The 25759-nt window shown below is 46.5% G+C and overlaps 1 protein-coding gene and 1 long non-coding RNA gene across 3 annotated transcripts in view; one reads left to right on the top strand and one right to left on the bottom strand.

The window, feature by feature from the left end:
* Nucleotides 1-25759, bottom strand: part of LOC121274120 (myelin-associated glycoprotein-like) — a 292428-nt gene that overhangs the window by 226390 nt on the left and 40279 nt on the right. The window lies entirely within an intron of this gene.
* On the top strand, nucleotides 891-24156 carry LOC121274127. The gene is made up of 5 exons (XR_005942171.1): nucleotides 891-975; nucleotides 11825-11906; nucleotides 21034-21330; nucleotides 22927-23088; nucleotides 23808-24156. It is a non-coding gene; the product is annotated as an uncharacterized LOC121274127 (long non-coding RNA).

Genomic DNA, 25759 nt, shown 5'->3' with positions numbered 1-25759 from the left:
AGAAGGAGGCCCATTCAGCCCCTCGAGCCTGTTACACAGGAACAGGAGGAGGCCCATTCAGCCCCTCGAGCCTGTTACACAGGAACAGGAGGAGGCCCATTCAGCCCCTCGAGCCTGTTACACAGGAACAGGAGGAGGCCCATTCAGACCTTCAAGCCTTTGACACCAGAACGGAAGGAGGTCATTTCAGCCCCATGAGCTTGATGAACAGCAACAGGAGGAGGTCCATTCAGCCCTTCAAGTCAGTGACATAGGAACAGGAGAAGTCTCATTCAGCCACATAAGCATCTTATATAAGAACATGAGGGGGCCCAAGCAGCCCCTCAAGCCTGTTACACAAGAAGCGGAGGAGGACGAGGTTCATTCAGTCCCTCGAGGCTGTTACACAGGAACAGGAGGAGGCCCATTCAGCCCCTCGAGCCTGTTACACAGGAACAGGAGGAGGCCCATTCAGTCCCCTCGAGCCTGTTACACAGGAACAGGAGGAAGCCCATTCAGTCCCCTCGAGCCTGTTACACAGGAACAGGAGAAGTCTCATTCAGCCACACAAGCCTCTTACACAAGAACAGGAGGAGGCCCATTCAGTCCCCTCAAGCCTGTTACCTAGGAACAGGAGACCCATACAGCCTCCTCGAACTTGTTACACTTGAACACGAGGAGGCGCATACAGTCCCTCAAGCCTGTTACACAGGAACAGGAGGAGGCCCGTTCAACCCCCTCGAGCTTGTTGCATGTGAACAATCGATGGCCCTTCAGCCACATTCTTGGCACGCAAAAGGTTAACAGTTTTCTAACTGTGCGAGGCAAAGTGTGGCTTTCTAACTTGGTACCAAGCACTTCCTCATTTTGTCTCACAGTGACACATCAACACTTTCTCATTAAATACACAGAGGGAGCAGCACAGGAAGAGGTCATTCAGCCCAAGCAGAGCGTGTGGGCAGTTCCTCCCCAGGCGAGCAGTCGGACAGGTCCTGGGTAAGTAACGAAACGATTGGAATTCACTTCCACGACCAACACCATCCTTTGTTGATGTTGTGACTTTATAAAGACAGATTCCAATGATTGATGCCTTTGAAAGATTTCTACTGATTATTGAGATCTGGGTGTGAGGCTCAAGTCTGTTGTACAGAACATCTTTCTAGCTCAAGGGATGAGGGAAGTGCAGAGTCATGTGCTTTGCTACATCCTGAGGTGGTGAAAGGTGCTATAGAAATGCAAATCCTTCAATGTTTTTCTTTCTCTGCAGAGCAACTATCATCCCACAGAGAATGAAATTAGTCTGTGAAGACATTGTCTAAAAGCAGTTCTGATCTCTCGAGAGGTGTCGGACAAGACGTGAAGTCTCATTAACTTTTTTCTCTTTCACAGCTTGAGAACCAATGAAATATCTGGGAGTGGACAATGATCGGGAAATCTTACTTCCTCCTGTCACTTCTCCAATGTAATATCATTGTCAGCTCGGACAGATTTATGTTTAATCATCTTTGTAAAACATAATTCTTATTGAGCTGTGATTGGGAACTGATTCAGCAGTGAGCCAGTGTACAATCTCACACCAAGTCCCATTCACCCATCACCCCTGTGCTCACTGATATACACGGAATCCCTGTCTGACAGCAGAATTGGAGGAGAGCAGAGGACTTCGAGGTTTGCATGGTTGGAGGAGAAAGTGATTGGAGAAGAGGAAAGGAGGGAATGGAAATTGAGGATGCGAGTCTTAAACTCGAGGCTCTGCTGGTCTGGGAGCCAGTGCAGGTCAGCGAGTGGCAGAGGGTGAGAAGTGTTGAGTCGAGAAACAGTGATAAATACTGGTGGATGAAGTCTATCCTGATGCTTGGACGCCGATAGCAAAGGAATGAAATTTGTGTCTTTTGCTGATTTTATTCAGAATTTCCCATGAAGACAACACAGCAGCTCTTAGAATAGACAGGCTGTTCAGTGTCACACTTCCTGTTCATTCTCACCATGCTAGATACTTCAATAAGGGAGCAAGATAATTAAAGAGAGAAGGAAGGTAAATCTGTCTGTGTGTAAAGGTGTCAATATTCAGTTTGCATATTTGTCTTTGCTCTCGACACATGCAGAGCTCAGGCTAGAGGCACTTTGTTAGTTTGCTTCACAGTGTCTGCTGGAGTAGGGTCAGTGCTGAGATTGGGGACAAGTCAGTCGACAATGCTGCATCGGAATCAACAATACAACAATATGGGGTTTGGATCAGAAATAATCCCTTAGACAATGAGGATCCAAAGAGGTTCCTTAGACAATGAGGATCCAAAGAGATTCCTTAAACAATGAGGATCCAAAGAGATTCCTTAGACAATGAGGATCCAAAGAGATTCCTTAGGCAATGAGGATCCAAAGAGATTCCTTAAACAATGAGGATCTAAAGAGATTCCTTAGAAAATGAGGATCCAAAGAGATTCCTTTGACAATGAGGATCCAAAGAGATTCCTCAGACAATGAGGATCCAAAGAGATACCATAGACAATGAAGATACAAAGTGCACCAATGAGATTGAATCAGATTAACCAATCAGCTGTGTTGAAGAGCAGACAATAATGTTAGGCTAATTAGTGATTCATGATGGTGATAATCGGGGGAGTTCTGAGGGCTCCTAATCCATTGTCCTGTCTTGTAAATCAGCACCTAATACTGACCCCCCAACAGTGCAGCACTCCCTCAATACTGATCCTCCAACATTGCAGCACTCCCTGATTAATGTCCCTCTGACTGTGCAACGCTCCCTCAGTACTGACCCTCCAACAGTGGAGATCTCCCTCAGTACTGACCTTACAATAGTGCAACACTCGCTCAGAAATGACCATCCGACAGTGCAGTACTTGCTCAGTACTGACACTGGGAAGTTTCAGTCTACTCTGTGGGGCAGACGTCCCCTGAATGGGGTCTTGAATCCCACAACATTCTTACCCCCTGAATTTGGCTGTGAAACCCACTGACCCACAGGAGAAACTCCTGGTCAATGACTGTCCACCTGTGAGCAGAAATATCACCACAGGGTCAGGACACAAACGGTTAACAATTCACCAACATCTCAAAACATGAGCTGCTCTGTCACTTTGATCCAACTTCCTCATTTTGTCTCACAGTGACACATCCAACCTTTCTAATTAAATACACAGAGGGAGCAGCACAGGAAGAGGTCATACAGCCCAAGCTAACCCTGTGGGCAGTTCCTCCCCAGGCGAGCAGTCGGACAGGTCCTGGGTAACAGAATGATTGGAATTCTCTTCCACGACCAACAACGTCCTTTGTTGATGCTGTGACTTTATAAAGACAGTTTCCAATGATTGATGCCTTTGAAAGATTTCTACTGATTATTGAGATCTGGGGGTGAGGTTCAAGTCTGTTGTACAGAAAATCTTTCTAGCTCAAGGGATGAGGGAAGTGCAGAGACATGAGCTTTGGGACATCTTGAGGTGGTGAAAGGTACTATAGAAATGCAAGTCCTTCATTGTTTTTCTTTCTTAAAGCCTTGTAACTTTCTGCAGAGCACCTATCATCCCACAGAGAATCAAATTATTCTGTGAAGATATTGTCTAAAAGCAGTTCTGATCTCTCGAGAGCTGTTGGACAAGAGGTGAGGTCTAATTAACTCCTTTCTCTTTTACAGCTTGAGAGTGAGAAGTGGATGGAATATCTGGGAGTGGAAAATGATCGGGAAATCTTACTTCTTCCTGTCACTTCTCCAAGGTAATATCATCGTCAGCTCGGACAGATTGAGGTTTATCACTCTTTGTAATAGATCATTCTTATCTCTTTATCTCTGTAACCTCCTGCAACTCACCCAAAAAACTTCCCAGAACTCTGTGCTCCTCCAAATCCGGCCTCTTGACCATCCTCCGATTCCCATCACTCCAATACTGGCGGCTGGGCCTTCAGCTGCCTGGGGCCTGAGCTCTGGAATTCACACCCTAAACCTCGGGGATGGAGGAGATCAGAGGGTTTCATTTTACTGAGAATCACCACGACCACATCACAGCTGCAGTGAGAATAGACAGAGAGTCCAGCTTCACACTTCCTGTACAGTTTCACCATAGGAACCACAATATGGAAATTTAACAATACTGAAAGTTAAACTGAAGCTCAAACCAGTCGGTGTAGAGAGATGAGATGTTTACACAGTTTCCCTGTGTATCTTGTAGACACTGTGCTGGGTGGAAGACGGGCTTCACTAAACAGAGTCCTGAGGACCATGAGCCAATGTAGAATGAACTTGTCCACTCCTGTGTCCAGGATTCTATTCCATCCGTTGTGAAACCTTGGGGAGTTCCTTGTGTGTCCTGTAGATGGTCCACACTGCAGCCACTGTGGCCCAGTGATGGAGGGGGTGGATATCGAGTCTAGTGGATCTACAAACCATCCAGAGTTAAATATTGAGATTTCTCTCCCCAGTTGGACTGTCACAAGAGTGGAAAGGTGACACTCCACGAGAGGTGACAGCGCAGGAAGGTTCATGTGTACTGATTCCATGTCATTACAGTTACTTATCAAATTTAGTAGGGAGATCGCGTGTCGGAATCTGGTTGAAAGGAACAGATGGGAACCCACAGTCTAAATGGTCTATAGCCTTTCACTCCGAGGGTCACAGTGACAGGGATCAAAGATTCCACCATCGGACCCAGCTGTCTGGAGACCTGAAAGATGGCGACTGTTCCCTGATTATAAACAACATCAGACGAGAAGATGCAGGACCTTATTATTTCAGAATAGAATTTGACAGCAGAAATAGATACAGCTACTATCCTGTAACCCAGCTTCACGTTTCTGGTAAGTGCTGTGTTATAATTACTCATCAATTCACATTCAACACTCGATGGGAAATAACACAAACTGTGACGTTTACATATTAACACAAAACACAGCTTATTATAACACACTGTCTGATTCTCAATAACCTGGTGATAGCTTCCAGTTCAGTCCTAAAGCAACCTCTAATACTCACTTTAATATCAATGATGAAAAGCATTAACGGTATTATCAGGTTATCCACTCCCATCAATCTCTTCTGTCCTGTTTAAAAGTCTGACATATCTGACAAAGAAAGATGTGCATTTCTGCAGCGCAATTTACCACCTCAGGAGGATCAAAATCCCTTCACAGCCAATGAAAATTATTCCTGAATTGTAGTCACAGAAGTAAAACACAGCAGGCATTTTGTGCACAGCAAGATCCAACAAACCACAAGGTGATAAGTCACACAGATCACTGAGAAGCCAGTGAACTCAAACCTCTGGTCTGATGAAGAGTCATACAGACTCAAAACGTTAACCCTGTCTTCCTCTCCACTGATACTGTCAGACCAGCTGAGTCTTTCCAGCAATTTTTGTTTTTGTTTCAGATTTCCAGCATCCGCAGTATTCTGCTTTTAACTCCAATCTCTGGTCTGAGCCTATTCTCTCATCCCGTGTTCTCAATTCACATGTCTCGGAGTGAACGTGTATTAAGCTGACAGACAGAAACACTACTGCCAAAGAGCAAGAAAATCTTTCCTGATCATTGTAACCTCTCAGATCTGTTATCATCCTTGTAAAAGTGCTTTCTCTTGTGGGACTGTGATTTCTAATTGAACTGATGCTTCACGTTATATTTCTCTAAAAGGATCAATTCTCTGTCTGTTAGATTTCACAGATAAACCCACGATATTCCCTGCTGAAGTTATTGCAGGAAAGGATGTGGATGTAAGCTGCACCTTCAACACAACGTGCAATGGAACAGCAGCACCTGTCTTAACCTGGGACACTCCCACTGACGTACGTGGATCAGTCTCAAATACTGTAACTCAGCATGGTGTCACTCTGACCTATACTTCTGTTCTGACCCTGATCCCATCACTCAAACACCACGGACACACTCTCAGCTGCAGAGTGAGATATCTATCTTTTTCATCAGAGCGGACCCTCGTACTGACTGTGCAAGGTAAGTACCGACACCTTTTATTCTACATCAGCACTCCCTCAGCGCTGACCCTCTGACAGTGCAGCCCATTCTCTGTATCCACATTCTGAGGCCTCTCAAAGTGTTTCACAGTCAATAGAAGTTATTTGATCTTTATTTGATTATTGCTGAATGAAGAGACAAGCTGTCTAAACTTTACATCTCACACACAACATTCTCCATGGCAACCCCTCCACCTATCAGAGACCACTTGCCAACCAATCAGCACTATCGTCCCATTAAGTATAAATTGTTGTTCACTTTCTGTTGGTAATCCTGGGAACGGGGTTCTTGATTCCTGCCCTGACATCTTTTTGTCCCAATGAACAGAACAACTTCCAACAATGAGCTGTGGTTGGTGATTCCTCACGTTACATCCAGGGACACTGGAGACTATCTGTGTGTGGCAGAGAATGAACATGGAACAGTGGAGGGATTCATAACCATCACGGTGGAGTGTACACAGACTTCAACATCTCTCTCAGATTCGAACACTACACAAACACCCTCAAACATACACATCTAAATAGACACAAGCAGACACACATATCTGACCACACAGAAAGACACAGACACACAAACACACTAACACACACTCCCCTTTGGGCTACCTGACCTCCCTCAGTACTGCACTGGAGAGTTGGCCTGAATTCTAGGATTTGTGTTCCCATTCATATTTATGCAAGAATATGGAAATTACAAAGTCTATTACAGACACTCAGATGCATAGAGACACTCACAGATACTCTCTGCCTCTCCAACTCTCTCTCTCCCTTTAAGAAGCTTCCTGATAGCTAACCCTTCGAACAATCACCGGTCCCAACTCCTCCTTATCTGATTCTGTGTGATTTTCTTTGTGTATCTGAGAGTAAGAGAGAGGTGGAGAGGTTTAGGAAGAGAATTCCTGCTGGTGAAAAGCTTACATCATGTCCTCACCTTTCCAGTGCCCATATTTCACATGATGTCCAATGCCCCTGTTTATAATGATGACTGCCTATGTAAACGTCACGCTGTAGTTACAGCCTCCCACCAGTGGTGGCATTGTAGCACTTAATCCTTGTGTTTCCCAGCTTTTCAAGCAACTCCACTTCCCAGTTTGCTGCACAAGCTGTGAGTTCATCGGAATTCAATTATTTCTCAAACGGTAGATTTGATGTCATTTTATTGAAAACTTCCTCTGCGCCTCCCTGAAGGGTTTACACTCTCCGGGAAGCAGGAATAGGCTGGATGTTGGGGAGTTCATCTTTTCCCAGAGAGTAAGGATCCTCGGGAATGTGCTGTCAGTGGGTGCGATGGTTGCTGTTTCTCTGTTGCCTTCAAGAGTGATCTGGAGTGGTTACTGACTGGGGGAGAGATCATGGAAATGGAGAATGATACAGCACAGGAGGAGGCCATTCAGCCCATTGTGCCTGTGCCAGGTCTTTCAATGTTCTATCCAATCAGATCCACTAACCACCACTCCACTTTGCCCCCATCTTCCTCCTTCAAGTATTTATCCAATTTCCCTTTTGAAAGTTCCTATTGAATCTGTTTCCACCGCCCTTTCAGGCAGCACCTTCCAGATCACAACAACTCGCTCTGTCAAAACAAATTCTCCTCATCTCCCCCTCCGGTTCGTCAATCTGTGTCCCTCTGGTTACCGACCCTCCTGCCCCTTAAATACATCGATACTGTTCACCTCAACCACTCCCTGTGGGAGTGAGTTCCACATTCTCCCCTCCCTCTGGGCAAAGATTGGAACTGTTTATTAAGCGGGGGGTGTAAGTCCATGAGGGAGTCCATCTCGATCCTGCCCGATTCGCACACGCGTCCGAGATGGATTTCCACCCTGCACTAAATGTTTCCAGAATTTTCTACTGCACAATCCTGTACACAGCGATGGAGACAAACACTGGACAGGGAGTCAAACAGCACAGTGATCCATTCTCAGCAATGTTGCACGCTAAGGGGAAAGTTCAGATTGTCCACTCTTAGACTGTTTACAATGAAAACATTCATTCCACATTGAATCCCAGTGGATGTGTCAACATTACAGCAAATGTTGCAGTGATATGAAGCTTGATTGTTCAGCCAGAGTGAGAGATTGAAAGCGGAGAGTCAGTGATGATTTCTTTCTATGTCTTCTCTAGACAGTGGAGGAGAGATTCTGCACGTGATCCAGATCCTCGGAATATGAGCTGTGATATTCCTTGTGGCTGTGGTTATCACTATCGCTGGAGTCTGTGTCTGGGAGGGACAAACAGTGAAAGGAAGTCGACAGACTGTTTAAAGCTTTGTACAGCAACAATCTGGTCAGTCAGTGCGGACAAATAACGTGCGATGTTGGGTTAAGTTGTAATGAAACTGGTCAGTGTCCTGGTTAGAATCACCTTCGTATCAGAGAGGCATTCCAGCACAGTGGGAGCTCATTCAGCTCATTGAGTCCATGTTGTATCTCTGTAGAGAAATCCACTCAGTCCCATTCCCCCCTGCTCTATCCCCGTATCCCTGCAAGTTTATTTCCCCTCAAGTGTCCGTCCAATTTCCTTTTGAAATCGTTCATCGTCTCTACATCCACCATCCTCGTAGGCAGCGAGTTCCAGCTCATTACCACTCGCTGTATAAAAAAGTTCCTCCTCACATCCCCCCACTGTCCAAAACCTTCAATCTGTGTCCCCCAGTCCTTGTACCATCAGCTAATGACAACAGCTTCTCTTTGTCTCCTTGATCTAAACCCGTCATCATCTTGTACAACTCGATCAGATACCCCCTCAATCTCCTTTGCTCCAAGGAGAACAACCCCAGCTTCTCCAGCCCAACTTTGTAGCTAAAATCCCTCATCCCTGGACCCATTCTGCTCAATCACCTCCCCACCCTCTAAAGGACACTCACTTCCTTCCCAAAGTGAGGAGAACAGAACGGGACACCATACTCTAGTTGTGACCTAACCAGAGCTTTATAAATGTTCAGCATAACCTCCCTGTGTTTGTACTCAATCCCTCGATTTATGAAAAGCTTATTCTTTCCATCAGCACAAACAGCAATTTCCAAGCGGACTCCCATCAGCAGACAGAGTGCAATGAAACATCGGCATGCCTGCTTCTTAATGTACGGAGAGAAACCTGGAACGAGAGATTCTCCTTCTTCTCCTCAGCAAGCCGAAACTTTTCCTTATACCTGGTGCTCCCTAGTCCTGCTGTGTGGACACATCATAACCACGGCATTGTCTGGCTATGTGCAGCCAACATGGTCGAATAGGAATCAACAGAAATGTGACGTTGCTAAACTCTGTCCTCTGATTGGAATGTGCTTTCTGAATGCTGCAGCTTTTTCATGCTGCGATAGATTGTAAGAAGCATTTGGGTTATGAATAAAATTACATTGATTTTCTCAAGTGATTAAAATGCTCAGCCTGTTCTGTGGATATTTATAGATTAAAATTCTTATTTTGCAGCCAAATTTTTGGCTCAAAGACATTACTTCATGTTGTCACATTTTCTCCATCATATGAATTCCTCTGCCCATCTTTATAATAGAAATTTCCAATGTAAACATGTCACATTGTAGTTGCACACTCCTGCCAGTGGTGGTGCCATTCCAAAGCTGTCTTGCTGCACAGACACAGTGAGAAATATTCTCGATGTGTACATGATGTTGTTGTTACACAGACATCAGGCGGAACCTTGGGCAGTGCCTAGAATCCACTTAGGACAGTGCAGACCACGCTCAGAACTGACAGTGCAGCGTTTCCTCAATCCTGACCCTCCGTCAGTGCAGCGCTCCCTCATTACTTTCCCTCTGACAGTGCTGCACTACCTCATTGTTGACCCTTTTCAAGTGCAGCACCCCGTCAGCACTGACCTTCTGACAGTGCAGCACTCCCTCATGGCTGACAATCTGACAGTGCAGCACTCCTTCAGTGCTGACCCTCCGACACTGTATTCCTCCCTCACTACTGACCCTCTGACAGTTCAGCACTCCCTCGGTACTCACCCTCCCACAGTGCAGCACTCCCTCAGTACTCACCCACCCACAGTGCAGCATTCCCTCAGTACTGATCCTCTGACACTTAATCCCTCCCTCACTACTGAACCTCCGACAGTTCAGCACTCCCTCGGTACACACCTTCTCACAGTGCAGCACTCCCAAGGTGCTGACAAACTGACAGTGCAGCATTCCCTCATAACTGACCCTCTGACACTGTATCCCTCCCTCACTACTGACCTTCCGACAGTTCAGCACTCCCTCAGTACTGACGCTCCCACAGTGCAGCATTCCGTCAATACTCACCATCCCACAGTGCAGCGCTCTCTCAGTATTCACCCTCCCACAGTGCAGCCCTCCCTCAGTACTCACCCTCCCACAGTGCAGCACTCCCTCAATTCTCACCATCCCACAGTGCAGCACTCCCTCAGTACTCACCCTCCCACAGTGCAGCACTCCTTCAGTACTCACCCTCCCACAGTGCAGCACTCCCTCAGTACTCACCCTCCCACAGTGCAGCACTCCCTCTGTACTCACCCTCCCACAGTGCAGCACTCCCTCAGTACTCACCCTCCCACAGTGCAGCACTCCCTCAGTACTCACCCTCCCACAGTGCAGCCCTCCTTCAGTACTCACTCTCCCAAAGTGCAGCACTCCCTCAGTACTCACCCTCCCACAGTGCAGCACTCCCTCAGTACTCACCCTCCCACAGTGCTGTGCGAGTTGTTTCAATCAAGACTGGTGCCCAAAGAGGGAGGTTTCATTGCTAAATCATTGAACTCGGTGAAAATTATTTTTAGGCTGATGGGAACAAGACTTAGTTCCTCAAATAATTTCTTTTGTAATAACACACAGTACAATAACCTCTCTTTAAATAAATTCCAGTTAAACTTTGCCATGAAAGGATATCTCCTCACACTCTGCTCCACCTCAGTTCTAACCCTCCCACAGTCCGGCACACCCTCAATACTGATCCTCCGACTGTGCGGAACTCACGCAGTACAGACCCGCCGACTGTTCAGCACTCCCTCATTACTGACCCTCTGACAGTGCAGCACTCCCACATTATTGACCCTCTGATCGTGCAGCACTCCCTCAGTACTGTCCCTCTGACAGTGCAGCACTCCCTCCGTAATGATAACAGGGATCGTTGAAATGTATCATAAGGCCAGACACCTGTATTGGGAACTCTTATCGCCTGAGTTTCAGCCTCTGAGGTGAGGGGGAGGAGTCTAATCCCACGGAGCCAATGGAGAAGCTTCATGACTACAGCTGCCCAAATATGAGCTGACAGATCATCACATGGTAAACGTTTTGCTGAGAGCACAAAACATTCTCAAACTTCTCACTAATTACCCACTTCCTCATTTTGTCTCACAGAGACACATCCACCCTTTATCATTAAATACACAGAGGGAGCAGCACAGGAAGAGGTCATTCAGCCCAAGCAGAGCGTGTGGGCAGTTCCTCCCCAGGCGAGCAGTCGGACAGGTCCTGGGTAAGTAACGGAACGATTGGAATTCACTTCCACAACCAACACCGTCCTTTGTTGATGTTGTGACTTTATAAAGACAGATTCCAATGATTGATGCCTTTGAAAGATTTCTACTGATTATTGAGATCTGGGTGTGAGACTCAAGTCTGTTGTACAGAACATCTTTCTAGCTCAAGGGATGAGGGAAGTGCAGAGACATGAGCTTTAGGACGTCTTAAGGTGGTGAAATGTGCTATAGAAATGCAAATCCTTCAATGTTATGCTTTCTTAAAGCCTTGTAACTCTCTGCAGAGTACCTATCATCCCACAGAGAGTTAAATTAGTCTGTCAAGACATTGTCCAAAAGCAGTTCTGATCTCTTGAGAGCTGTCGGACAAGAGGTGAGGTCTCATTAACTCCTTTTTCTTTCAGAGTTTGAGAGTCAGAAGCTAATGAAATATCTGGGAGTGGACAATGATCGGGAAATCTTACGTCCTCCTGTCACTTCTCCAAGGTAATAACATCGTCAGCTCGGACAGATTTATGGTGAATAGTCTTTGTAAAAGATCATTCTTATTGAGCTGTGATTGGGAACCGATTCAGCAGTGAGCCAGAGTACAAACTCACACCAAGTCCCATTCACCCATCACCCCTGTGCTCACTGATATACACTGATTCCCTGTCTGACAGCAGAATTGGAGGAGAGCAGAGATCTCAGAGGGTTTTAGGGTTGGAGGAGGTTACAGGGATCGGGAGTGTAGAGGGCGGATGGTGGGGTAAGAAATCGATGATGAGAATTTGAAAATTGAGTCATTGCTGGACTGGGAGCCAGTGTAGGTCAGCCAGTGACAAGGGAGCGATCGGCTGAATAGAGAAGCAGGGATAATAACTGGGGAATGAGGTCTATCCTGATGCTAGGACTCGGATAACATTGCCCTGAAATTTTGTGTCTTTTGCTGATCTAAGTCAGGACTTCCCATGAAGACAACACAGCAGCTCCTAGAATAGACAGGCTGTTCAGTGTCACACTTCTTGTCCATTCTCACCATGCTAGAAACTTCAATAAGGGAGCAAGATAACTGAAAGAGAGAAGAAAGGCAAAGCTGTCCGTGTGTAAAACTTTTCAAATAGTCTGAGTTATCATGATTGTCTCTGATCTGCTGCAGAGTTTATATTTCACAGAATAATAGCACTTTGCAGCTCAGAGAGAGACCATTGACTCACTGCCTGAAAGGGCGGTGGAAGCAGATTCAACAGGAACTTTCAGAAGGGGAACTGGATAAGTACTTGATGGGGACATTTTGCAGGGCTGTGGAGGAGAGAGTAGAGGTGAGACTGGGACTTATGGACAGGTCTTTCAAAGACCCAGCACAGGCTCGATGGGCCAAATGGCCTCCTTCTGTTCCGGATCATTCTACAATTTGACAAATTAAGCCCCACATCAGTAACTCTTCAGGCTCCCGCTTCAGGGATGGATCTTTGAGAAGGACAGGGAACAAGAGGTTTCTGGTATCATTTTCATATTTCTTGACAATTACATAAGTGTATAGATCTGTTGAATATTTAAGTCTCTAAAGCATAGAGGTAATCTGCTGTTACGCCCAGATCTTGTGGTGGTAACCTTGTCTGGGGGTGTCTTTAATTGCTCACATTAATCTGTGGAATTGTCATTCTTGGATGTTGTCCCTGGTTTCAATTGGCATTTTACCCTTGATGCAATTGGGGAGGCTTTAAACTAACATGGCAGGGGATGGGATCCCGAGAGGAGGTTGACCAAAGGGAGATGCACAGCCAAAATTAGGAGAGAGAGCAAATGAACCTGGAAGGCAGAGAAATTATTGGCCAGTTAAGGCACAAGATAGCGTGGCAAAGTTGTATTGTAATTATTTTAATGCAAGGAGTCTGACAGACTTGCATTCTCCTGCAGGTGTGATGTTCCAGCTCCCTTGAAATTGCCAATATTGTTGAAACTTTCTGCATATTTCAATGTTATGTCATGAACTGAGGTGATGGATTAGTTTCTGAGACTGGGACAGACATAAATCCACTGGCTTTCGGCCGGACCTGACAATCCTGGCAGTGGGTGGGGACAGAAAGTCCCACCCCTATGGGACATTTTCAGTTTATTTGATGTGCCCAGAGAGATCAATAAAGACTTCAATCCACAATATATTGGCAAGCCACGTCAGGATATGTGTGAGAGGTGGAATATCGATCACCGCTCCTCGTCTCGCCGTGCACATCATCGCCATTTCCTGGTTTGTCAGTCACCAGATGTATAGGTTCCTGATGGGATAGCGGATGGTCATTCTTATTGCATGAAGGTTCCCCGTTGTGTAGGTTCTGTTTGGATCAGCGCACGGCTCTTTGTAGCTGCATCAGCCTTTGCTCTAGTGCCCTGTCGCTGTCAATGGCCCTTTCTGCCACAAGCCTTGCAGGATTGGTGGAAAGCTGGGCATTTCCTTGGTGCCTGCAGAAGGCCACACCTTCCACATGTCTCACTAGGTTTGGATGTTCTAGTGAGTGTGTCAACAATTGATGTTGTACTGAGGACCTGTAAGCTTGGTTGACCTGCGAGGATCACTTCGTATTTATGTCCATCCTTGAGTAGCTCTTCAATGCTATAGGTTTTGGTCTTATCTAGCAGATCTTTCTGGAAGGCTTCCATGGGAGTGGATGCGATCACCAACTCAACAACTCTGTCTGCAGACTCTGTGTTTGAAATCACAGTGCATACCCTTTTCTCTACATCGGCTGATGAAGTGGTCTATGGATTGTGTAGGCTGATGAAATGACATAAACTCTAGTTGATGAATATGGACTTTAACCTGATTCTGAACCTATCTTCCAATATCGTCCATATCTATTGGGGATCCTTTCACTCTTCTGCTTTTAAGCCTGACTTGTTCAGCCTGTGTAGACCTTCATTCCCAATCGCGAGGTGAATTTTTATGACTTGCTCGTCTGGTTCAGTCACACCTGAATCAGGAAACCAGAGCTCTGTACGCTGTTTAAACATTCTGAATTCAGATAGTCAGTCAGCTACATCCCAGTTCAAACTGGGGAATTTAGTGGACATTCTGACAATATTCCTTTGACCTTCCTTCTCCTACAGGACCTGGGATGAGTGTCGCTTTAGCCCCTTTTGTGCACTTTCCGAAGCTCAGCCCACGAAGACGGGTTGTGGCAGGAACACACCACGGAGTAATGGAGTCTTTGTTGTTTATTCAATTTGCTGTTCAGCAATCTCGAAGCCGCCTGTTATAATCATAACTTCTCTGGCCTGATTTTTATAATGGTTTTTGTGTGTTTGACTCTCCCTCGCTCACTATCGATATAGCCCACACCCTGGTCATTCGCCTTCCCTGACTGAGCTAACCCGCTGCTGGTCCTGGCGATATGCGCTGTCCCACTCAATGACCTACAGGCCGTGTGCTGTAATCTCACCACGAGGGATCCGTCTGCTCCCCAGCTCTTTACTTGAGCTCTTTCCCATCACTATGTCTCCAAAGGTTTCCTGAACAGTCAGTACACTGCGATTTTAACCCTCTCTGATGCTGTGTCTCTGTTGTGGTCTGACCAAAGCGTCAAGGGTCATCTCATGCCATGTAGCTCGATCTAAGGCTGTTCACCACGTCGTACCTGTACTGAATCTTGCTGCCAGAATGTTTGGCCACCGCTGATCACCATGTTGTGTTTTTATAATGATATAAAGTCACCAGCCACTAATACGGAATTGGGTAAATAAATTTTGGGTTCATTTATTTAGAATAGGGACATGAGAACAGATATACAAGGATTGAGAGCTGGGAGACACCTGCAGCCAAACTGTGTGAGCTGTGTTCTGCTCACAGGCCAAAGTGAAACTTGGACTGGATGCTGTTACCATCCCAGCTGATGTTACTACTGGGCAAGTCAGATCCCAGCGTGGAACTCAGCTTGATAGGTCCTAACTTTTATTTTTTATTTAGGAATGTGGAGTGCGGCTACTGAACAGAGTCACAGGAGTCATCTGATGAACTTCTAACAAAAGAATAAACCATTTATTAAACTAGGAAAGACAAACTATATTACGTTACTCCTTCACCCATACCTATACCTTTGCAGATTCATAAGTAGAACACAAGTTACAATAGCTATCTTATACTCTCATGTTCACACTAAGTATACAGTTCATGCAAACCAATAGACGACCTGGGGTCAGGGACACCACATTCTGAAACCAAGTGACAGAACCCACTTGGAACAAATGCTATGGGTTTCTGCTCAACTGACTCCAGACATTTGTTACACCGTGAGGCAACTGGTCTAACGAAACTGCTTCTTTCACATGAGGGTTTCCAATCTCTACTCGCCAAGTGCTCTCTTTGGAATCTTCTCCAACATGACACTTTCACTCAGACACCTTCCACAAGGGGCCAATTTCACTATTTCAAACTCTCCTTCCCATGTTGCTGCCCCCTGGATCGCCACGTGCATTCAGCCTTCCTTCCACGCCCTGTCTCTCCAATGCTCAGCCGTGTCAATGGCACACCAGGATTCACATGGCCGGAGTAATGAGTCACCAACCTGTGGTGTCTCCTAGGACCTTCTGGTTTCTCGCAAGACTATTTTGCTTTAGGTCTGTGTCCTTTTGCTTTTCTCTTTTAGTTTGGATCCCTCCTCTGCTCATCCATCTTATCTTGACTTAACCGGACATTTTCCAGATTCCTGATCTTCCTTGGAGTAGAAAGTCTTCTTGGGCCCTTTCTCCTGTTCCACTCGATGGCTTTGGCTTCTTCTTTACTTTGGGACTGACTATCTGTCCCCGTCCTATGCTGCTTCTCCTGGCAACTCGTTTCAACCGAACTGTACATTTCTGTTTTTCTCTGTCTCTATGGGTCCCTCCCTATGGATCACTGTTGCTGGGCAACAGCACAGTTTCTTACACCTTGTGTTTGTTTTGACTTTCCTTCAATAGACATCAAACCCCATTAGATTGCTGGCTTCACTCAAAGGATCATAATCGCAAGTTACCACTTTTCCACCATCGGACCTGGCTGTCTGGAGACCTGAAAGATGGTGACTGTTCCCTGATTATAAAAAACATCAGATCGGAAGATGAAGGATATTATTTATTCAGAATAGAATTTGACAACAGAAATAGTTACAGCTACTATCCTGTAACCCAGCTTCACGTTTCTGGTAAGTGCTGTGTTATAATTACTCAACAATTCACATTCAACGCTCAATCGGAAATAATAGTGTTTGATTTGCTTGTTTTTTGGCCGTGTTAACCAGCATCACTATTTTTAATGATTTGTCTATTTCTGCTCCCAGATCCATGAGCTTATTGTGTGTGATTGAATCCACATCAAAGCTGTAACGTAAACCGAGCTGAGGGGTGATGACACCTCCCCGCTGAGTGAAGTGTCACCTCCCCACTACACCTTCCACCCCTCACACTGTCCGTGTAAACCCCCATCCCATCTCCAGCCTCTCTTTCCCCTCCAAAGTCCTTAAACGTGTTTCCATCTCCCGAATCCGTTCCCATCGTTCCCGGAACTCCATGTTTGAATCCCTCCAGTCAGGTTCCCACCCCAGCCACGGTGCTGAAACAGCTCTTATCAAGGTCACAAATGGCATCCTGTGTGACTGTGACAAAGGTAAACTTTCCCTCCTCCTCCTTCTCGATCTGTCTGCAGCCTTTGACACGCTCGACCACACCATCCTACTCCAACACCTCTCCACTGTCGTCCAGCTGGGTGGGACTGCTCTCCCCTGGATCCATTCTTATCAATCTCATCGTAGCCAGAGAATCACTTGCAATGGCTTTGCAGCATCATCTGAACAGTGTTAGTTTTCACCTGTCCACTGAGGATCCCCAGCTCTACCTCACCACCACCTCTCTCGACTCCTGCACTGCTGCTAAATTATCAGGCTGCTTATCCGACATCCAGTACTGGATGGGCAGAAATTCCCTCCAATTAAATATTGGAAAGACTGAAGCCATGGTCTTCATTCCCCACTCCAAACTCTGTTCCCTCACTACCAACTCCATTCCTCTCCCTGGCAGCTCTCTGAGATTGAAGCCAATCTGTTCACAGCTTTGTTGTCCCATTTGATCCTGAGATGAGCTTCCGGCCTCATATCTGCGCCCTCACTAACACCGTCTATTTCCACCTCCGTAACATGGCACGACTTAACCCTGTCTCAGCTCTTCTGCTGCTGAAACCCTCATCCACGCCTTCATTACCTCCAGACTCGACTGTTCCAACACACGCTCCACACTCCATAAACTTGAGGCCATCCAAAACTGCTGACCACGTCCTTACTCACACCAAGTCCCCTTCCCTTATCACCCGCTCTGCTCGACGACCGAGACTGGCTCCTGGTCAAGCAAAGTCTCAATGTCACAATTTTCATCTTTGTTTCCTCATTATCCCTGTAATCTCCTCGTCCTCCTCCAGTACCTACAATCATCCCTATCCCTGTAACCTCTTCAAGCCCCTACAACCCTCCCTATCTCTGTTAACTCTTCAAGCTTGTACCGCTTCCCTATATCTGTAAATTCATCCTGCGCAACAAACCTACCAATCTGTGCAACCTCCTCCAGCCACTACAAACCTCCCTATTTCTGTAACTTCCTCCTGCCCCTAAAAGCTTCCTTATCTCTGTAGGCTGCTCCAGTCCCTACAACCCTCCCTACTTCTGCAAACATCTCCAGACCCTACACTCTCCCAATCTCTCTTAACTTTTCCAGCCCCTACAACCCTCCCTAACTCTGTAACCTCCTCCAGTCTCTCCAACCCTCTGAGGACTCTGCGCTCCTCCAATTCCAGCGTCTTGACCATCCCCCGATCCCATCACTCCAACATCGGCAGCCATGCCTTCAGCTGCCTGGGGCCCGAGCTTTGTAATACCCTCCCTCAAACCCTCTCCGTCCCTCTCTCTCTCTCTCTCTCTCTCACTCTCTCTATCTCTCTCTCTCTCTCTCTCACTATCCATTTCATCCCTCTTTTAAGATTTACCATAACACCGACCTCTTCTGGTCAGCTGTGGCTAATATCTCCACATGTTTCTGGGTGACATACTTTGTTTTATGACGCTCCTGTGTAGCACCTTGGGGTGATTTGTCATGTTAAAGTTGTTGTGTAAATATAAGTTGTTGCCCTTTGACCCTCGACCCCAGCTTGAGTCTTATTTTTGAGGAAATGTACAACCTTCTTAGATTTCTGTCCAAAATGTCATTTGATTATTTTTATTGAGCCAATGCCAAGCCCCGATACCGAGCGAGAGCCTCCTCATTTGCTGAGTTTAAGCTGATGAGTCAGCCCCTTAGTCCGTAGAGGGGACTCTCCTCGGTAATGTGCAGCCTTGTTTGTGTCTCTCCACAAGCGCATGAGGGGTTTGTACAGAGGCTGCAGCGCTGGAGGGGGTCTGCACAGGGGTCCTGGCCTGTCCTGAGCTGGTTTTAGCAAGGACCACTCTGGCCTTGGCAGCTGAAAGCCAGCCATTGGACAGAGAGGGCCTGTCACAAGGAGCCTGTTAGTCACTCCCCCCCGTGTCTCCTGTGCTCGGATCCAGACCATGTTGGCTGGTGGATCTGGCTCAGGAAGGGTCCTCCCCATGGGACCCCCAGATGGAAGGTGGGTCGAGCGGGTCATTCACTTGCATGTTTATTCTGCAGCTTTAATATTTTAAGAAGGTAAGAATGTAGGAACATAAGAAATAGGGACAGAAGCAGGCCATTCGGCCCCTCGAGCCTGCTCTCACTGATCTGGTTGTGGCCTTAACTCCATTTTCCTGCCTGCCCCCAAACCCTTGACTCCCTTGTCGATCAAAAACCTGCCTCACTCAGCCTTGAGTCTATTCAATGGCCCAGCCTCCACTGCTCTCTGGGGAGGAGAATTCCACAGGGTAGCACCCCTCTGAGAGAGGAAATTCCTCCTCATCTCAGTCTTAAATGGGAGAGCCCTCATTCCCAAACTGTGCTCCCTGGTTCTAGATTCCCCCACGAGGGGGAAACATCCTCCCAGCATCCACCCTGTCAAGCCCCCTCGGAATCGGATATGTTTCAATAAGGTCACCCCTCATTCTTCTAAACTCCAATGGATACAGGCCCAACCTGCTCAACATTTCCTCACAGGACAAACCCTTTAATCCCAGGAATCAGCCCAGTGAAGCTTCTCTGAACTGCCTGTACACAATGATCCTGTTACAATCTGACCAACACCCTGTGCAGCTGATGCAAGACTTCCCTCCTTTTATACTCCATCCCTTTGCAATAAAGGCCAACATTCCACTTGCCTTCCTCATTCCGTGGTGTTCCTGAATGCTGACTATCTGTGATTCATGTACAAGGACACTCAGGTCCCTCTGTACTGCATTCTGCAGCCTCTCTCCATTTAAATAATATTCTGTTTTTCTATTCTTCCTGCCAAAATAATTTGTTGCACTCCTCCTCAGTATTGACCATCCCCCCAATTGAGCCTCATCTGTCAATATCAGGTTCAGTGGATCCACAAACCATCCAGAGTTAAATATTGAGATTTCTCTCCCCAGCTGAACCCTCACGAGAGTGGAAAGGTGACACTCCATGAGAGGTGACAGCGCAGGAAGGTTCCTGTGTACAGATTCCATGTCATTACAGTTATCCATCGTGTCTGGAAAACCAACCGCGAGGTGGAGTCAGGTTTAATAACGAGAAACAGATTCCCTGGGCTCCCATAGCCTTTCACTCCAAGGATCACAGTCACGAGTTACCACGGTTCCACCATCGGACCCGGCTGTCTGGAGACCTGAAAGATGGTGACTGTTCCCTGATTATAAACAACATCAGACGGGAAGATGCAGGACCTTATTTTTTCAGAATAGAATTTGACAATGGTCCGAGCCATAACTATTACCCTGTAACCCAGCTTCACGTTTCTGGTAAGTGCTGTGTTATAATTACTCAACAATTCACGTTCAACACTCAATGGGAAATAACACAATCTGTGATGTTTACATATTAACACAAAACACAACTTATTGTAACACACTGTCTGATTCTCAATAACCTGGTGATAGCTTCCAGTTCAGTCCTAAAGCAACCTCTAATACTCACTTTAATATCAATGATTAAATGTATTGACTGTGTCCATCAATGTTATCAGGTTATCCACTCCCATTGATCTCTCTTATTCTGTCCAGAAGGCTGACATTTCGACAGAAGAAATATTCACATTTCTATATAGCCTTTCACCACCTCAGCAATTACAAAATCACTTTACAGCCAATGAGCTGATTCCTGAATTGTAGTTACTGTTGTAATGTGGGAAACGCAGCAGCCAATTTACGCACAGCAGGCTCCCACAAATTGCAAAGTAATAAATGGCCCATATCGCTGAGTGAATGATGGGGTAGTGCACTGCAAACTCTGGTCTGCTCCACCACCCGCACCCACTATTATCAGTTCAAGTGTCTCGGAGTGAACGTGTATTAAGCTGAGAGACAGAAACACCAAAGTCTCAAAGCAGGAAATTCTCTCCTGATCATTGTAATCTCTCAGATCTGATATCATCCTTGTAAAAGTGCTTTCTCTTGTGGGACTGTGGTTTCTATTTGAACTGATGCTTCACGTTATATTTCTCTAAAAGGATCCATTCTCTGTCTGTTAGATTTCACAGATAAACCCACGATATTCCCTGCTGAAATTATTGCAGGAAAGCGTGTGGATGTAAGCTGCACCTTCAACACAACGTGCAATGGAACAGCAGCCCCTGTCTTAACCTGGGACCCTCCCACTGATGTACCTGGATCAGTCTCAAACACTGTAACTCAGCATGGTATCACTCTGACCTATACTTCTGTTCTGACCCTAATCCCATTACTCAAACACCACGGACACACTCTCAGCTGCAGAGTGAGATATCCATCTGTTTCATCGGAGCGGACCCTCATACTAACTGTGCAAGGTAATTACCGACACCCTTCATTCTACATCAGCACTCCCTCAGCACTTACCCTCTGACAGTGCAGCCTGTTCTCAGTATCTACATTCTCAGACCTCTCAAAGTGCTTCACCGTTGATAGAATTTAACTGATCTTTAATTGATTATTGCTGAATGAAGAGACAAGCTGTCTAAACTTTACAGCTCGCACACATTACTCTCCATGGCAACACCTCCTCCAATCAGAGACCACTTGCCAATCAATCAGCACTCTCTTCCCATTAAATATAAATTGTTGTTCACTTCCTGTTGGTAAACATGTGATCTGTCATGTTGAGTCCTGCCCTGACATCTGAATATCACAATGAACAGAACAAGTTCCAACAATGAGCTGTGGTTGGTGATTCCTCACGTTACATCCAGGGACACTGGAGACTATCAGTGTGTGGCAGAGAATGAACATGGAGCAGTGGAGGGTTTCATAACCATCACTGTGGAACGTGAGTGTACACAGACTTCAACAGCTCTCTCAGATTCAAACACTACACAAACACACACAATTATACAAACCTAAATAGACACCCGCAGACACACAATCCCACATGTATGACCACACAAAAGGACACACTCACAAACAAACACACTCGCACATTCTCCCTCGTGGGTTACCTGACCTCCCTCAGTGCTACACCGGAGAGTTGACATGGATTCTGGGAATTGTGTTCCCTTTCAAGTTTATGGAAGAACATGGAAATTGCAAAGTCTATTACAGACACTCAGATGCACAGAGATTCTCACAGATACTCTCTGCCTCTCTAACTCTCTATCCTCCTTTAAAAAGCTTCCTGAAACCTAACCCTTTGACCAGGCACCTGTCCCAACTCCTCCTTATGTGATTCTGTGTGAAATGTTGTTTGAGTATCTGACAGTAAGAGAAAGATGGAGAGGTTTACGAAGGAATTTCTGTTGGTGAAAAGCTTACATCATGTTCTCACCTTTCCAGAGCCCACTTTGCACATGATGTCCAATGTCCTTGTTCATAATGGGGATTGCCTATGTAAACATCACGCTGTAGTTACACTCTCCCACCAGTGGTGGCACGGTAGCACTTAACCCTTGCATCTCCCAGCTTTTCAAGCAATTTCACTTCCCAATTTGCTACTACTCACCTCAACCATTCCCTGTGGGAGTGAGTTCCACATTCTCCCCTCTCTCTGGGTAAAGATTGGAACTGTTTATTAAGCGGGGTGTGTAAGTCCGTGGGGGAGTCCATCTCGATCCTGCCCGATTCACACACGCATCCGAGATGGATTTCCACCCGGCGCTAAACGTTTCCAGAATTTTCTACAGCACAATCCTGTACACAGCGATGGAGAGAAACATTGGACAGGGAGTCAAACAGCACAATGATCCATTCTCACCAATGTTCCACGCTAAGGGGAAAGTTCAGATTGTCCACTCTTAGAGTGTTTACAATGAAAACATTCATTCCACATTGAATCCCAGTGGATGGGTCAATATTACAGCAAATGTTGCAGTGATATGAAGCTTGATTGTTCAGCCAGAGTGAGAAATTGAAAGCGAAGAGTCAGTGATGATTTCTTTCTGTGTGTTCTCTAGACAGTGGAGGAGAGATTCTGCACGTGATCCAGATCCTGGGAATACGAGCTGTGATATTCCTTGTGGCTGTGGTTATCACTATCGCTGGAGTCTGTGTCTGGGAGGGACAAACAGTGAAAGGAAGTCGACAGACTGTTTGAAGCTTTGTACAGCAACAATCTGGTCAGTCAGTGCGGACAAATAACGTGTGATGTTGGGTTAAGTTGTAATGAAACTGGTCAGTGTCCTGGTTAGGATCACCTTCGTATCAGAGAGGCATTCCAGCACAGTGGGAGCCCATTCAGCCCATTGAGTCCATGCTGTCTCTCTGTAGATTAATTCACTCAGTCCCATTCTTCCTGCTCTATCCCCGTATCCCTGTGAGTTTATTTCCCCTCATGTGTCCGTCCAATTTCCTTTTGAAATCGTTCATCGTCTCCACTTCCACCATCCTCGTAGGCAGTGAGTTCCAGCTCATTACCACTCGCTGTGTTAAAAAGTTCCTCCTCACATCCCCCCTCTGCCCAAAACCTTCAATCTGTGTCCCCCAGTCCATGTACCATCAGCTAATGGCGACAGCTTCTCCTTGTCTACCTTATCTAAACCCGTCATCATCTTGTACACCTCGATCAGATCCCCCCTCAATCTCCTTTGCTCCAAGGAGAACAATCCCAGCTTCTCCAACCCAACCTTGTAGGTAAAATCCCTCATCCCTGGACCCATTCTGCTCAATCTCCTCTCCACCCTCTCAAGGACCCTCACTACCTTCCCAAAGTGAGGAGACCAGAACTGGACACAATACTCTAGTTGTGACCTAACCAGAGCTTTATAAATGTTCAGCATCACCTCCCTGTGTCTGTACTCAATCCCTCAATTTATGAAAAGCTTATTCTTTCCATCAGCACAAACAGCAATTTCCAAGCGGACTCCCATCAGCAGACAGAGTGTAATGAAACATCAGCATGCCTGCTTCTTAATGTCCGGAGAGAAACCTGGAACGAGAGATTCTCCTTCTTCTCCTCAGCAAGCTGAAACTTTTCCTTATACCTGGTGCTCCCTAGTCCTGGTGTGTGGACTCATCATAACCACGGCATTGTCTGGCTGTGTGCAGCCAACATGGTCGAATAGGAATCAACAGAAATGTGACGTTGCTAAACTCTGTTCTCTGATTGGAATGTGCTTTCTGAATGCTGCACCTTTTTCATGCTGTGATTGATTGTAAGAAGCATTTGGGTTATGAATAAAATTACATTGATTAACACAAGTGATTAAAATGCTCAGCGAGAAATATTCCTGTTGTGTGCATGAACTTCATGTGTGCATGAGCCACAGACATCAGATGCAATTTTGTGCAATTTGTACAATGTTCTTCAGACAGCGCAGCACTCCCTCAGTTCAGAAACTCTGACAGTGCAGCACTCCCTCAGTTCAGAAACTCTGACAGTGCAGCTCTACCTCAGTTCAGACCCTCCAACAGTGCAGCACTCCCTCAGTTCAGACCCTCCGACAATGCAGCACTCCCTCAGTACTGACCCTCCGACAGTGCAACACTTCCACAGTACTGACTCTGTAACAATGCAGCACTCCCTCAGTACTGTCCCTCCAACAGTGCAACACATCCACAAAACTGACCCTGTAACAATGCAGCACTCCCTCAGTATTGTCCCTCCATCAGTGCTGCTCTATCTCAGTACTGACCCTGTAACAATGCTGCACTCCCTCAGTATTGTCCCTCCGTCAGTGCTGCTCTATCTCAGTACTAACCCTTCGACACAGCAGCACTCCCTCAGTACTGACCCTCCGACAGTATAGCACTCCCTCAGTACTGTTCCTCCAATAGTGCAACACTTCCACACTACTGACCATCTGAGAGTTCAGCACTCCCTCAGCACGGAGTGTTGACCTACATTATGGGATTGAATTCCCTGGAGTGAGACTCAGACCAGTGATTTAGGTAGGGTTGTAGAGGCTGTAGGAGGTTACAGAGATAGGGAGGGTTGTGGAGGCTGTAGGAGGTTACAGAGATAGGGAGGGTATTAAGGGCTGGAGGAGGTTACAGAGATAAGGAGAGTTGTAGAGGCTGTAGGAGGTTACAGAGATAAGGAGAGTTGTAGAGGCTGTAGGAGGTTACAGAGATAGGGAGAGATGTAGATGCTGGAGGAGATTACAGAGATGTGGAGGTTGTGGGGGCTGGAGGAGGTTACAGAGATAGGGAGGGTTGTGGAGGCTGGAGGAGTTTACAGAGGTAGGGAGGGTTGTAGAGGCTGTAGGAGGTTACAGAGATAGGGTGGGTTTTAGAGGCTGTAGGAGGTTACAGAGATAGGGGGGTTGTGGGGGCTGGAGGAGGTTACAGAGTTAGGGAGGCTTGTAGAGACTGTAGGAGGTTACCAAAATAGAGACTGTTGTAGGGGCCACAGTAGGTTACAGAGATAGGGAGAGTTATAGTGTGGAGAGGAGGTTTTAGAGTTCAGGAGGATTGTAGGGGCTGGAGGAGGTTACGGTGATTGTGAGAGTTGTGGGGCCTGGAGGAGGTTACAGAGATAGGGAGGGTTGTAGGGTCTGGAGGAGGTTACACAGATAGGGAGGGTTGTAGGGTCTGGAGCAGGTTACAGAGATAGGGACGGTTGTAGGGTCTGGAGGAGGTTACAGTGATGGTGAGGGTTGTGCGGCCTGGGGGAGGTTACAGAGATAGGGAGTGTTGTAGGGACTGTAGGAGGTTACAGAGATAGGGAGAGTTGTAGGGTCTGGAGGAGGTTACAGAGATAGGGAGCGTAAAAGGGGCTGGAGGAGGTTACAGAGATAGGGAGGGTTGTCGGGGCTGGAGAAGGTTACAGAGATAGGGAGGGTTGTAGGG

Source organism: Carcharodon carcharias, assembly GCF_017639515.1.
Source record: "Carcharodon carcharias isolate sCarCar2 chromosome 29 unlocalized genomic scaffold, sCarCar2.pri SUPER_29_unloc_9, whole genome shotgun sequence".
NCBI classification, from domain to species: Eukaryota; Metazoa; Chordata; class Chondrichthyes; order Lamniformes; family Lamnidae; genus Carcharodon; species Carcharodon carcharias.
The sequence above is the reverse complement of the archived record's forward strand: the minus strand, read 5'-3'. Positions and strand labels throughout refer to the sequence as shown.